Below are 13992 nucleotides of genomic sequence, written 5' to 3'. Positions count from 1 at the left end.
ACCCAGGGGCTTCGGGCATGTGTGTACCTACTTTACCATGTCAGTGGGGGCACGTCATCATGGCTGGGTTAATAGTGCCAGGTGTCTGAGCAATGTGAGGAAATAGAGAGTGGACATGTCAATTTATTAAACTACACCATGACATGTTCGATGATTGGAACTTGACATGAAGACTTGACAAGGGAAAAAAGGAAACTGATGCAACATAATTTAGGCCGACAAGGATAAGCAATAATTGCCAACACCCATTATAATTATATATATCATAACGGAGAGCTGGTATTTATATACCCAACATTTTGAACTTCCCAATATGCATGGTGGAAAAAGCTGACAAATAGTAAATAAAACAGTAAACAGAAATAACCGTCATTTCGGGGATTTTATTACAGGGGCTGCGGAACGGTTTTCAAAGTGGGGGGGGCTGACCATGCAAAAAATCACAATCCTATGTCATATTTACATTTTTGTACACAGTTTTGGAAAAAAAGTGGGGGGGGGGGCTGAAGCCACCCAGCCCCCCACCCCCTGCTTCCGCGGCCCCTGTATTAAACGATAATCTGACATTTTACTCTACCATCCCCAGACATTAATGGTGGTGTAGTTCAGCGCGGAACAAGCAAGTACAGAGAATGAAGCTTTTAGTCTAATAAAAGAGATGAATACATCAATTCGTCTGATATACTCTAACTAGATTATCTTGCCCCTTTCGAATACTAGTAACTTGAATTAATTTAGAAATTAGAGAACATGCATCCGCCCTTGCGAGCTCTCACGATGGTCTTCCGGGGGTCTTGCTTACGAATCAAAATAATCATCAGAAGTTAATTCATGAACATAAATGTCATCAGTAGAAATCATCTTTTCTAAATTGCTCGAGTCCCCCGGGTGTCTCCGACCCGCGACTGACCCGGTCGTCTTCCCCAGCGGTGCACCGTCGACGTCATCCTCGTGCACCCGTTCGAATTAAATTTAGACCGTGACCCATCACGGTCGATTTCCGATTTAGACGACGGATACGACATCGAAAGTTTTTATCAGATCAACAAGTTGAATTGCTGAACGAAAGCAGAATACACGGGGGTGGACCCATTTAAATTCAGTGGAAACTACAAATCAGCAACAAGTTCGCGTTATTTCAAGTTTTCTTAATTTTGTTTCGTACGGATGTCACCATTTCTTTTACTGTGAAAGACGTTTTTGAAAGTTTTTAGATGCCAGTGTCTGCAAAAACAAGTTGAGATTGACGCAAACCATTCTAACACGTCAGAATCTACAATTGTTGTCGAATGAGCTTTGTAAAAGTGTTTGTACCTAGCTTCACAACAACTTTGTGTTTGAGTGCACTCTTGACAGTAACGCATTGTTCTCAATCCCCAGGTCAGCGGTGTGCCCCCTGACACACCCCCCAACACACCTCCCATTGGGAAGGGACCATCGAGCACTATAACCGGGGCAATAACATGTAAGGTTCAATAGTAATATGCAAATGAGGAAGGGTGGGTGCAAAGGGCAAAAACAAATCGATATGCAAATGAGTGAAAATGACATTTGCTCTATACCGGGGGTATTGAAATCAACAACATTGATCGATGTTTTCTGTCGCATTTCTTTCTCTTTATCTCAACCAATATCTCTTTCTCTCTCTCACTCGATGACAATTGTATTTATAGTTTCGTGTATTGAAGTCATTCAAGTGTCAAATAAAGCTCATTGCATAAGACGATAAGACTTATTGTCACCGGGGGGATATCATTTCCCTTGAGCGAAAAACGATTAAACTACCATTAATCACTGGCGTGCAGATTGAGGGGGGGGGGGCTTGAGGCCATGGCCCCCAACGGTTTCACAACCCCCTTTCCTATAGCCTGTGTGTGTGTATTTAAGTTTTTTCAGACGTGTATCAATCAGATATGATCATTTACGTCTGGGACCGACCTTTAACGTCACCATCCGAAAGACGTGACCAGGGCTCGAACCTCTGCATCAATTTGTAACTTCTCCACAGCTTGGATTACAGGCGCACGCCACAACGCCCAGTCGAAATATTATACTATATTCTAAATAATATGTCAAAACCTTCCCAAGGTAGTAAAGGCGGTTTGTAATTAAAAAACAGGAAAACAATTTGCCAAATCTGCCCCTCATATGTTTTCTCTTTAATTTATTTTTTTTGGAAGAACTTTTACTTCATCCTTCAAATCTGAGCCCCGCAAACATTTTGCTTATTGCCTAACTGCTGTCAATAGAAATGTATAAAGCAATGTTTTTTTTCTTCACAAATGATCTTATTTGAACCAGTACTAACAATTCAAGGTACCTGAATTTGACTTCCTCTACTATTCAACATTATGTTTGGTATCGATTGCTGCTCATTTCTTGATGTCTTTCTGTTATTAACACTTATTATCTAGACATTAAAACGTGTTGTGTTTTATTTGTTTTGTTTTTATCTTTTTATCTTGATGTATATAAGTGATAAAATTATCAAATGATGCAATATGTCTTCTGCTTGGTTTTTTTTTATATATATATAATCACAGAGCCCTGAGATAGACCAGCTTTTAATGTTAATAATTTGCATATTTTTATCATGTATCTTGCCATCTGTAACTCGTAACACATTTTCGTATTTTTACCTTGTATTTATTCCCCTTTTCTGTATCTCATAATGTCCTGTTACTATGTTTTTCGTGCATTGTATGTATTTTAATGCTGATCAGGCCACTCTGTATAAATATTCGAGAATAAATAAATAAATAAATAAATGTAAATGTTATCTGTAGCAATGAACGTATGCATGATTTACATTACAGATATTGGTAACGACGATTGTATATATCAGAAAATGTTACTTGATTCGATCTTCAACCCAAGGTTTCTATAATTCCTCAATATCAGTTATCGTAGAATCGTAGAGAAAGGAAATGGTGAAACTTTGGCCCTGTTTCATAAAGAATGCACAATTTCTATATCAAGTTCACTACCAGCCAATCAAAGTTACGGATTTCAGTAGATTCTAACTGTTACTGCAAATTTGTTGTTATGACAAGTTTTATGAAACGGAACACATGACTTGTAAAGTATGGGTGCAGTGGCGTAACTACGGGGGGCACGTACCATCGGCTGCACCCCCCCCCCCAAAAAAAAAAAAAAAAACGAGGGAAAAGGAGTAAAAGAGGGAGAGAGGAAGAGAAATGTAATGGGAGAGAAGAAATTATTGAAATTATTGTACATTATAATATGTTATATTACTTTATATATACATTATGTTATATTAGTATTGCATAAGAAATATCTGTTTAACGAGATATATAATCCTGTTGTACTAAAACATCCCGTTTTCAAGTCAATATATACCAATATATTTCCTCGCACTTCGAGTTATCGTTGTTTTATGTAGTGACATATGCTTCTTTTTTATGACCACTTAAAGTGATTGCCCCCTTTTTAGGTTTGAATATAAAACACTTCCAGTCCTTACTTGCGTTCGCATTAGTGGATTGGTAAGATATGTCTGCTCTCCACGAATTCCTTAAAATATGTCCCTTATCTGATCTGAATATAAAAATGTTCAGCTCGCGCTTCACGCTATCATCATTTGGTTATTGAAATACGTATGGTCTTTGTGAATTCCTAGGATGCCTCTCTTCAGGTCTGAATTTCCTAAATTTTAAAATGGCGCTTCGCACTCGCAATATTTCATTAGTGAGGTGCGTATGGTAATCATGATTACAATGAATACAAAAGTGCTTCATGTGTTTAGATTTAATGTTATGTAACAAAATCAGCGAGCGCTTGGCACTCGCATTAGATGACTATGGTGAGATACTCTTAATGGATTCCTCAAAATAAACCTTCAGATGTCCCTGTTTGGGGTCAGTATAATAATACAAAAATTTCAACTCGCGCTTCGCACTCGCATTGTTTGTTTAGCGAGACAGGTACGTATAATGATTACAACAATCTGCTTATAACGTCCCTCTTTTTAGGTCTGAATATTTCAGCTCGCGCTTCGCTCTCACATTATTTGACCAGTGAGATACATATCCGTTAAATGGCACAGTGCTTAAAATTTCTGTATGTGGTCAGTATACCTGGCAATTGAGCGCGCTTCGCGTGGCCACTAAGTAACTCAAATTCTTTGCTGGTGCCTCCCCCCATGCCGTGACCCACGGTACGCCACTGTGTGTGTATTGTGTGTGTGGGGGGGGGGGGGGTGGCAAGTGGAGGGTAAATGAAATGATGAGGAATTGGAGATGTCCAGGACAAGTGGTCTAAGGCTCCTGACAAGACACAATGTTCGGGGTTCGATCCCCGGCCACGGAACCTATGTCTGTGAGCAAGGCAATTAATAGACAGTGTTCTTTTATCCTACATTCAAATAAATGTTTTTTAGCTAAACATTATTGGAACCAATGTGTGCACTTGTTCAATGCCACACGCACAATTTCTGTTTCGGGTGGGGGGGCAAGACGCGTGAAAAATTTCAAAAAAATTGAAGACGAAGAAAGAAAATAATGGATTTTGTGCACACATATGGTGAATTTCGTGAAAATTTTCAGTAAAATATTTTTTTTTTTAAATCAACATTTCAGGGGCAACTGCCCCTACCCCCCCCCCTCCCGCGATGTACGGCCATATACTTTTTTTTAAAATTGGCGGACAAGGAGTAAGAATGCGAAGAATTTTATTTCCAAGTTTGGAAGAGAAGACGAGACTTTAGAGTACTTTGAGCTTATGATGCTTGTGATATCAACAATAATCTTTTGTCCTCAAAAATAAAAGGAACTTCTTTCGGCATTATTAGTACTCAAGGTGTACGTGCTCAAAGAAATGGGGAAAATAAGACAATGCATGGGTCATATTACGTGTCAGTAATGATGTCATTTGACTGATATCACAAAACAAAAAAAAAGGATGAAAATGAAAATGAAAGAAAGGTATGAATCATGTCTAGCCTATGTCAGTATTGAGAAATGCATCGGGAATCCCCATCTTCCATAGAATAGTTATTTTATTGAAAATGGAAAATGAAACACTTTGTTTTGTATGATAAATGGAGACACAACAGCACCCTCCTTCTGTTGTTTCTCGGCATGCATAGGCGGCGGAAGCGGGGGGGGGGGGGGACGTGTCCCCCCTAAACTTGAGGTGGGGGACGATCCCCCCTAATTTTTTTGTTGATAATTTGTTTTTTTTTCAGTTTTTTTCTCCAGCGTCCCCCTACAATTTTAGGTTGATAACCTCTTTTTTCTATTTTTTGCTTGTCAAAATTTTTGGCTTCCACTGCCAATGTTCTCATGTGGAAGGGGTACGGATAATAATTGCAGGGATTTAAAATAAATCCCTAAGGCCTAGTTATAGGGACCTATTTAATCTGAAATTTCGTTTTATCCCAAAGATTCATATTCTAAATCTCAAAGTATTCAAATTCAAATCCCTTGAGATTTGAAAATATTTTTTAGGATTAAAAGTAAATCCCAAATTCGATCGGTCCTTAACTAGTCCATCTGGATTTATTTAAAATCCCTGCGATTTAGAGTGTAGGTTTTCTGCGCTTGCTGCACTCTTGTTGGTAATAGTAATAATAAAAAGAAGAAAAGGATAAATCGATTTCTCTCAATCTATTCAAGAGCATATTAGAAAAAGATCTTGTTTACTAATCTGCCTTTATGAATTTATTGACCTGTCTTTTGCCATTGTTTCTTCTTCACTTAACACAATAGACTTTACTATTGTTATTTGAAAACTTTGTTTTTCGTCAGAGTAAAGGCGTGGTATAGCAAATATTTTTGAATGAGAGCGCTGTTAAAAAGAAACAAACAACAAATATTAGCTTTTTTCGTCTTTTATCAATCATCATTCATCTGTTTTGTTGTATTCAATCAGACACCAACTGCTATAACTTCATGGTATAGGCCTATTATGCAGTTACATTTCATTTTTGTAATAAATATTTTAACGCACATTTTGCATTTTGGGAAATGTACCAAAATGTACCGTCAATGTCCTGAACATTTTGGTAGATTTCCCAAAATGAAAAATGTGCAGTTGCCGAAAATTAAAGTTCACTTTTTAATAGGAATTTCAACTTTTCTTTGGTATCATCTCATAGAGCTATACTAAAAATCTATACATTGAGACATAAAAATCAAATTTGATGAAAATTGACCTAACCCCTTTTGCAAGTGAGCTCTTCAAATATAGAACCTCGGCCCACTCGCATAAAAGATGAGCGGATCGAGGTTGTGGGAAAAGTTTTCCGCCGAGTTTCAGAAGTTACTCTGTTGCTATGGTAACAGTGTTTCTTGTTGGGATGGAACATCTCTTGTTTCGAGGGAAGAAAGAGGGTGATCTGTGCCATTAGGATGGAGACAACATCTGCTGTTTTCGAAAATGAGCTGTTTTTGAGCCATATTTGTCTCCTTATTTTCGTTGAACGGTCTGAAATAGCATGACCATTTACCCAATGACCTTTATGAGAAAAGGTAGGTCATGCAAAACATCACCCCGCCCGCTCTCTGCAGTGGAGGCACCAAGAGGGGGGGGGGTGGTGATGCATTTGTGCCCCCATGAATAAAACTGTGTAATTAAAAAATAAGAGGTTCTTTCCGCCCTTGCCACCCCTCAACATTTTACATTGCCCTCATTTTGCTCCCCAACTTTTGCCGCAACTCCACCATCTAACCTTTTTCTTCCCTCTCTCCACTTCTCTCTATCACTCTCCCTAAAATTTTTAGCGTTATTACCCTATTTTCTTACCGCTTTTAAACTCAACTCCAGTAACACAAACAATTCTCTTGATTTATTTGTAATTTTGTGTTGATTTATGTATTTGCTATATTCTTAATAAATACTTGATATATAATAAAAATATTCATAATTTAAGTATACACCGGTATATCGGGCGCCAAATCAAATTAGGTCAATAATTCTACAATCATTTCTAATGATCAAGAGTGTACCTGAACATGACTATTTCAATAAATAAATAGATAAATGAATAAAATGAATGAATAAACAAATAACATAAAATGAATAGATAAATAAATAAATAGATAAATGAATGAATGAATATATAAATGAAGGTATAATTTCGTTTACAAAACATCCATGTTCTAATGAAGGTCTGTCGTTAGACCAATCTAGGAAAAAAATTGTTTTGAATAAAGAAGAAAATCAATTAACCGGTCAAATAGCATAAGTTCCTATCACATCCTCCGTCATTACGTCATCTATATACCACTTACATGGTATACTAACACCATTTTGTCCTTGTTTTTGTCATTATGTGACTACAATTGTGGTTATCCCGCTTTTGAATTCTAGGAAAGCTACCGAATATCTCTTTTTTTTCTCGCCTCAAGACAAAAAGGATATATCGATAGTGGGAGTTAGGGGATGGGACAATTGATACTTAGGGGACACGTCCCAAAAGGCCAACCCCTGCATTATTGTCCATTGTTCATTATTATCTTATAGCACAATGACTGTCTAGACGGAGTATTTACATTATTGTTTTGAAGAAAGTGGTGTCCTTTGGTTGGTGATGATTAAAGACATCCAATGCCGCGCTGTATCGATTTCAGTAAAATGTGATTATTTTCAACTCTTGTCCAGAAGTCTTAAAGATCTTATTGTTGTAAATTGTATCGAGAAAAAAAGGACATTTAATGAATCAGCAATAGTTACCCTCTTTCCGTATTTTCTCACTGGTAATTAGAGATGAATTGTGTAACGGTATGGAGTGCACACCTGATTCCATAGAAGCTTCAGTCTCTGAATCCCTGCACTTACCTCTGATAAAATGTGGTAGACAAAAATAAAAAAAATCTTAAAAATCAAATCCCCCAAAAGACAGTTTTTCTTGTCTAGCCTTAAACCAAGCCCCGATTGTCGAAGTTTGTGGAGATAGACAAAGTCAAGATTATGCTCTTTTAAAATATTTATAAGGGCCATGCAGCCTCTGGGTGTGCACCACCCCCTAAAACCCCCCAGAAAATGTCGACCGTTTGGGGCTTTAAAACTTTTTTCTTTTGTCGTTTTTCGAACTTAACGACTTAATGACACATTCTACCTACATGGTCGACTATTTTTATCGATAAGAACCAAATATTTCTCTTTAATTTTACCACTTTGAACCCAAGAATGTTTAATTGCTTTAAAATCACATTTTCGCTGCAACGTAATTTGAGCGGTTTATCAGTGCACTTTTAGGGGCCGCGGACCAGTTTTGAAAGTGTGTGTGTGTGTGGGGGGGGGGTATATAAAATTACAATTTGATGGTAAGTTTTTACGTTCTTGTACATTTTAATGAAAAAAAATGTGGGCTGAAGCCCCCAGCGCCCCTGTTCTTCATTTTTTTCATTTTTGGTGGGTAAATTTTAAACCTGCGTTATAGGACAATCCAGATAAAAGACACCGAATTGTACAGAAAATTTAAATGTAATTGATGAAAAGGCTTTCTAACATTCAATACAAATATCCCCCCTCTCAAAAAAAGGGAGAAATAATTGTCATTATTCAGAGCCCCCCTCTCAATTGAACATCGTCAGTACATCATGCACGCGTGTCTAAAAGTCAGACTCTAATCAGAATGTCTAATTCGTCTAATCATTGCGAACACAAAAGACATAATACACTCCTTAGTAGCTTTGCGACAACTTCATTCATCCCGGTAATTAACAAATCGTTAATCTCGTCGTAAGCTTGTTAAACATGGCCGATTAAAGAATAGTGGATTAGCAATCCGCGTCCAAACACAGCCTATTCTGAGAGAAAGAGCACAATCTCAAGGGTTATTATGAACTTCCGTAGACATAAGGGATTTTTCAGTTAACTCTTTCTTGTCTAGTATATTGTAAGTTCCGTTGAAATGGCTTCCCGCTAATATGACAAGTTAAAATTCATTGATGTTTAGAAGTCATGTTGTTAGATTTTTCGCGAATTGTGTTTATACATACGTGACCTCATTACATTCACAGTAGGCGAAATATGAGAACGAAATATGTTCTACAAAATTAGTTTTGAATCAGAAAGTAATAAAATCTAATATAAATTGATATGTGTGAGCGAGTCTTAAAACGTACAGATTTGATTGAAAGCTGTACTAAAAAAGGGAAGTGTATCTTTTCTTCTTTTTTTTTTTACTCAATTCAATTAAACATTTATCTGCACAGGCCATTAACTATATTTTGCGGAATAGTGTGTTATGAGAAAAGTTAACTTTTCATTTCTTTAGAAAATAAATAAAAATTGATTCAGGATTATGTTCTTTTTTTTAAATTGAAGAAGAAACATCAATTCATTTGTTCTTGGAATGTCCGATAACTTTATTATTTTGGAACAAAATTATATAATGGTTAAGAGAACTTTCAAATATTAATTTACAGCTTGATCGAGAATTGTGTTTATTTGGAATTAGATCATTTGATTTTTTTTTGCTTTAAATACCATTCTATTAATTTCTCGCTTTCATTATTTATTTATTAAAAAATATTTCCTTAGGGTGCCCTTTCAGCAAAAGCTGGTATCAAAAGGGGCCCTATAAAATGAATAATAAATTACCTATGTTTAATCTACTTTAAAGTGAAATTCAGAGATATTTTGTTTTGGAAAAATACGTTTTCATGAAAACAATCAGTGTGAGAAATTCCATCAGAAGTGGTCGTTATTTTCAAATTATTTTATGAAGTAGGCATCACTAGCATGACTAGTACTCTTTATATGAAATAGAGTATGTTATATGGACAAGATGTATAAAAAGAATGAATATTATGTAAAAGACTGTATGCAAAAGAGTTATGTGAGATGATTTGTTAATGTTTTATTTATATTATAAAATAAAGGTTCTTTTTATTTTCTGGAATAAAAATTGAAGAAAGAAAAAAAAGAAGTTAACTTTTTGTGCAAGCGAAGCGGTCGATAAGGGGTTCAGGTGCGTGCCCCAACAAAATAATGGGCAAAAAGTCAGATTTACAATGCATAGAGGTTGAAACTTTGGTTAAATATGGAGCCGGAGACTAAGTTGAGTAGCACACGACATAATGCTACGGGGTCGAAGTAAGCGAGCGAGAAATGAAATAGTCTTTTAAATACATGCAATCAATTATTAGTAAAATCTGCCCATGCTTTTGCAACAACAACAACAAAAAAATCAATAATAAAAATACTGATTCTAGGAACTGGACTAGGGGAGGGTTACATTTTGCTGATTATTTCAGTCGATAAAGTTAGGTTTACCTGTATACCTAGGTGCATGACAAGCACTAGCGAGTGACATAAAAAACAAAACACGACAGAGCCAGAAATATTCGTTGAATTTCACAGTATGAAACTCTAGATTATTAAAAAAAACATATTTAACAAATGGGTGAACACAATAAATTAATGTGACTCTATGAAAATGTAGATTATAAGTTAACGAGCGAGCGAAGTGAACGTGAAAAAAATCATCTAAAAAATGGGTGAATACACTAAATTACAGTGACTCTATGATTTGCAAGAGAGCGAAGCAATTGAGAAAATAATATTTATAGTTGTTCATTTGTATATAGGAAAAGCAAGTTGGCTCGTGAAGTCGGGTAGAGGAATGCCTAAAAATGACATAATATCATTAAGAATAACCCCTGCTGACATGAATGCCTTTAGAAAAATACCTCGATTAAGAGGATAAAAGAAAAAAATGAGTGCTTTAAATCCTTTTGGTCATATTTTTTTTTCAGTCATATGCTTATCAACCTTCAGATCACTGTTTATTTAGATAATCTTCTGTTTTTATTCCTTTTCTGACAAATTCAATATATGTTTATGTCGGGATACGGAGAATCATGGTATTCCCCTCAAAACAATTTAGGGTAGGGCGTGAATAACTTCGGGAGTGTGAAGAAGGGGTATGTACCCGCAAATATTGTCCCCGAGGGCGTAAAATCAATTTCAGAGATATTTTTTATTTTGACCGTTGTGAATAATTATTAGTGGTGTTTTATGGCCATTTTGTCGTATTTGCCACACGTAGGTTATTTTGACCAATCATTTTAAGAGTGCATTACAATCCGGCGTTCCAAGTGAAGCAATGCGTTTTTCTTCCAATTCGCCGAAAAAATCTACTTGTGAACTTCGCAAGGACAATTCATGTTAGTGCGCATATGCAAGTCATTTTGTATACGTGCAATTCTGTACGGTCAGAGGATGCGGTTATTTGGGCCTACCATTTTTGTTAACTATTTTCCCCGCCCTTTTTATTCATGGCACATGAGCACGTAGTACTGCTCGTAAGCGACGTGGTCAAGTTAATGAATGTATTATGTATGTGTGTTAGGAGGGGGGGGGTCTGTGATGGACCCATTGGCGTATAGGATTTTTCCAAAGGGGGGGGGGGCAAATTCGTCCCCCCAAAAAAATTAAAAGCAAAAAAAAGGTCCTCAGGTTCAAAGGAGGGGCCAACTTGTGGCTCGTCAGGGGGCAGGGATACGTTCCTTGCATGAGTTGTGACTCGTCAGGGAAGGGCAGTCTGCCCCCTGCCCCCCCCCCCCGTTAGGTACGCTAGTGGATGGACCCCTTGCTTCTGGTTTATCTTTTCATTTTCTTTTAAAATGATATAACACTGTGTAAAGCATTATTATTCCCCATTGGCATAGTGAGGGTGGGGTGGCTTCGGGGTGTTTTTTTTAAAGAAAGGGTGACCAATTTTGGGGCCTCTCAACAAAGAAAAATCCCAGGCCCTCCATTGGAAGAAATCCATTGTTTTTTTTTAATTGTGTTAGCATGATTAATGGATATTCAAGTATGAACTTTGTGGCGCAGCAATTTATGCAGGTACCTTTCAATATGCAGTAAGTTCTCCTTTAACTCAAATCCCATTAAGAAAATAACGTGTTTGTATTTTTTATACTTTAATCAAGAAGATGCAAACACTTTCCGTGATAAATTAAATAATGTAAGAAGAAAAAAAAGACCAACAGCTGCTGCAACCACTAAATTTCCGGAAACACTTCATAATCGAGGAAAAACATTTGAACATAGGTTTAAGGTTTGAAAGTAAAATCCATCTCAAAGTTTTGATCAAACATACATGCCTTATTAACTGGTATATGTATTCTCAGTTTTTTTCTTCTTCCTAACCACTAATTAAGTAGACTGCCAGCTAGGGAGTGGATTAGTAGGGTCGTAAAAGACGATAACAATAAACACAAAAAGGAAGGTACCACCTTTACATTGTACATAATTGTGTTGACATATTGGTTTTTAATCGTGCGAAATTATTGACTTCATTTGTGTAAGAGGTGGAAGATCAAACAAGGAACGAAAAGGAAAGAAAATCCCCCCACTACCGGTACTAAATTTCCTACTTCAGGAACATCAATCACCCCTTTCTCCCATCATCACTTTTTAAGTGTTTTACCCTTTATTCTATTTTTTCTTTCTTCGCACTCAATTCTCCCCATTTTTAAAGTTTCAGTTTAGTTTTATTTCTAGTTTCTCATAACTAAATACAAATGATATACAAAAGAATTATACCTTGTGACAAAGTACACATCATTCTACAATAAAAGGACAAAATAGAGAGAATTGTTTAATGTTTCATCAATTTCTCATTAGTTAATTCAAATTAATCATAATAATGTATACCTTATGAAAATGAACCTTTTTTAGACAACTGATAATAAATAAATATATCTACAGAATGGCATCATACGACAACAGAATTCTTACTTTATTTCCATTAATTCTTCTTTTGTTAATGCAGTTAAAGGACACATATCATTAGAACATTTACGGTAAATAAATATATCTCAATTTTGTTGATAGAATGGTATCACAGAGATGAAGATTTTATTTATGCATTTCTCATTAATTCAGCGTATAGTGAATACGAATAATATTATATATACATTTATGACATGCCATTAGGATCATACAGGAATGCTAAAACATTCGAGCCATGAAATGAAACCGGTTGGTGGGAAAACATAAAATAAAAATATTTTGACGACATTCACTTACTGACGCTGCATAAAATTATTGACAAAACTAGGCCTACACGATATATTGTCGATTTTTAGAAGCAACAGTGTACAGATTTTTTTTTTTTTTTTTTTGGGGGGGAGTAGGTTAAAATTAATGTGTATACGTTATTACGGTTCTGGTTAGCCCTGACCTAAATTTGATTGGGAATGAGGCGACTTCTAAATCGTTTGGACTGTGGTCTGTAAAAGAAGCCATCCATTTCAATTTATGCATGTATCAAACACAGAATTGTTTATTGGTTTACCAAGAAATCAAGGGATAAATAGAACGTATCGATCCGCTTTCGGTAGACTTCTCATAAGGTTATCAACAATCGTCTGCACTTTTTGTGAAAAGATAATACGAATAAAAAGCGGCATTGCTTGTCTGTAACTGTACATGATTTGGCTAAAGCGTGTCTAGATTACCAACGAAAAACCATTGTGGATTGTTTCGAAATCAAAAGAAGGGGTAAAGAAGATCCTAGACGGGGTAATAATCACACCCCGTTTCTTTATAGCTTATCACACTCACGCCATTGTCTTTGATATCAATGACGATTGAATGCGCGAGACAGCACATAAATGCATGAAGTGATGATATCGCTCGTGTGTCAACCCATGCACCAGACATGAAGATTGCATTTTTGCCTGGGGATAATATCGAACAAAATTATCAAACTGGCAAGAATCGAGAAGGAAATGAAGTTCCTCTTTTTAACAAAGGGCCTATATGACATATAAATTTATGATACCCTCAAACGAGAATCTTTTGCTGTGCTCGTACTGGAATATTTATGCTTTTTGATACATCACACTGCAAAAAAAAACCACCGGTGTTGATTTAACACCAGAGCGGTATCTATATCGGAAAACACCAGGAAAGTGTTGAAACAACACAAGTTAAGAATCAAACCGATATTGGTTTAACACTGATTAGTGCTGTATAAATGCCTATCTGGTGGTACCCTAAAGCCAAAGT

This window comes from Lytechinus variegatus, chromosome 10, assembly GCF_018143015.1.
Source record: "Lytechinus variegatus isolate NC3 chromosome 10, Lvar_3.0, whole genome shotgun sequence".
NCBI lineage: Eukaryota > Metazoa > Echinodermata > Echinoidea > Temnopleuroida > Toxopneustidae > Lytechinus > Lytechinus variegatus.
The sequence above is the reverse complement of the archived record's forward strand: the minus strand, read 5'-3'. Positions refer to the sequence as shown.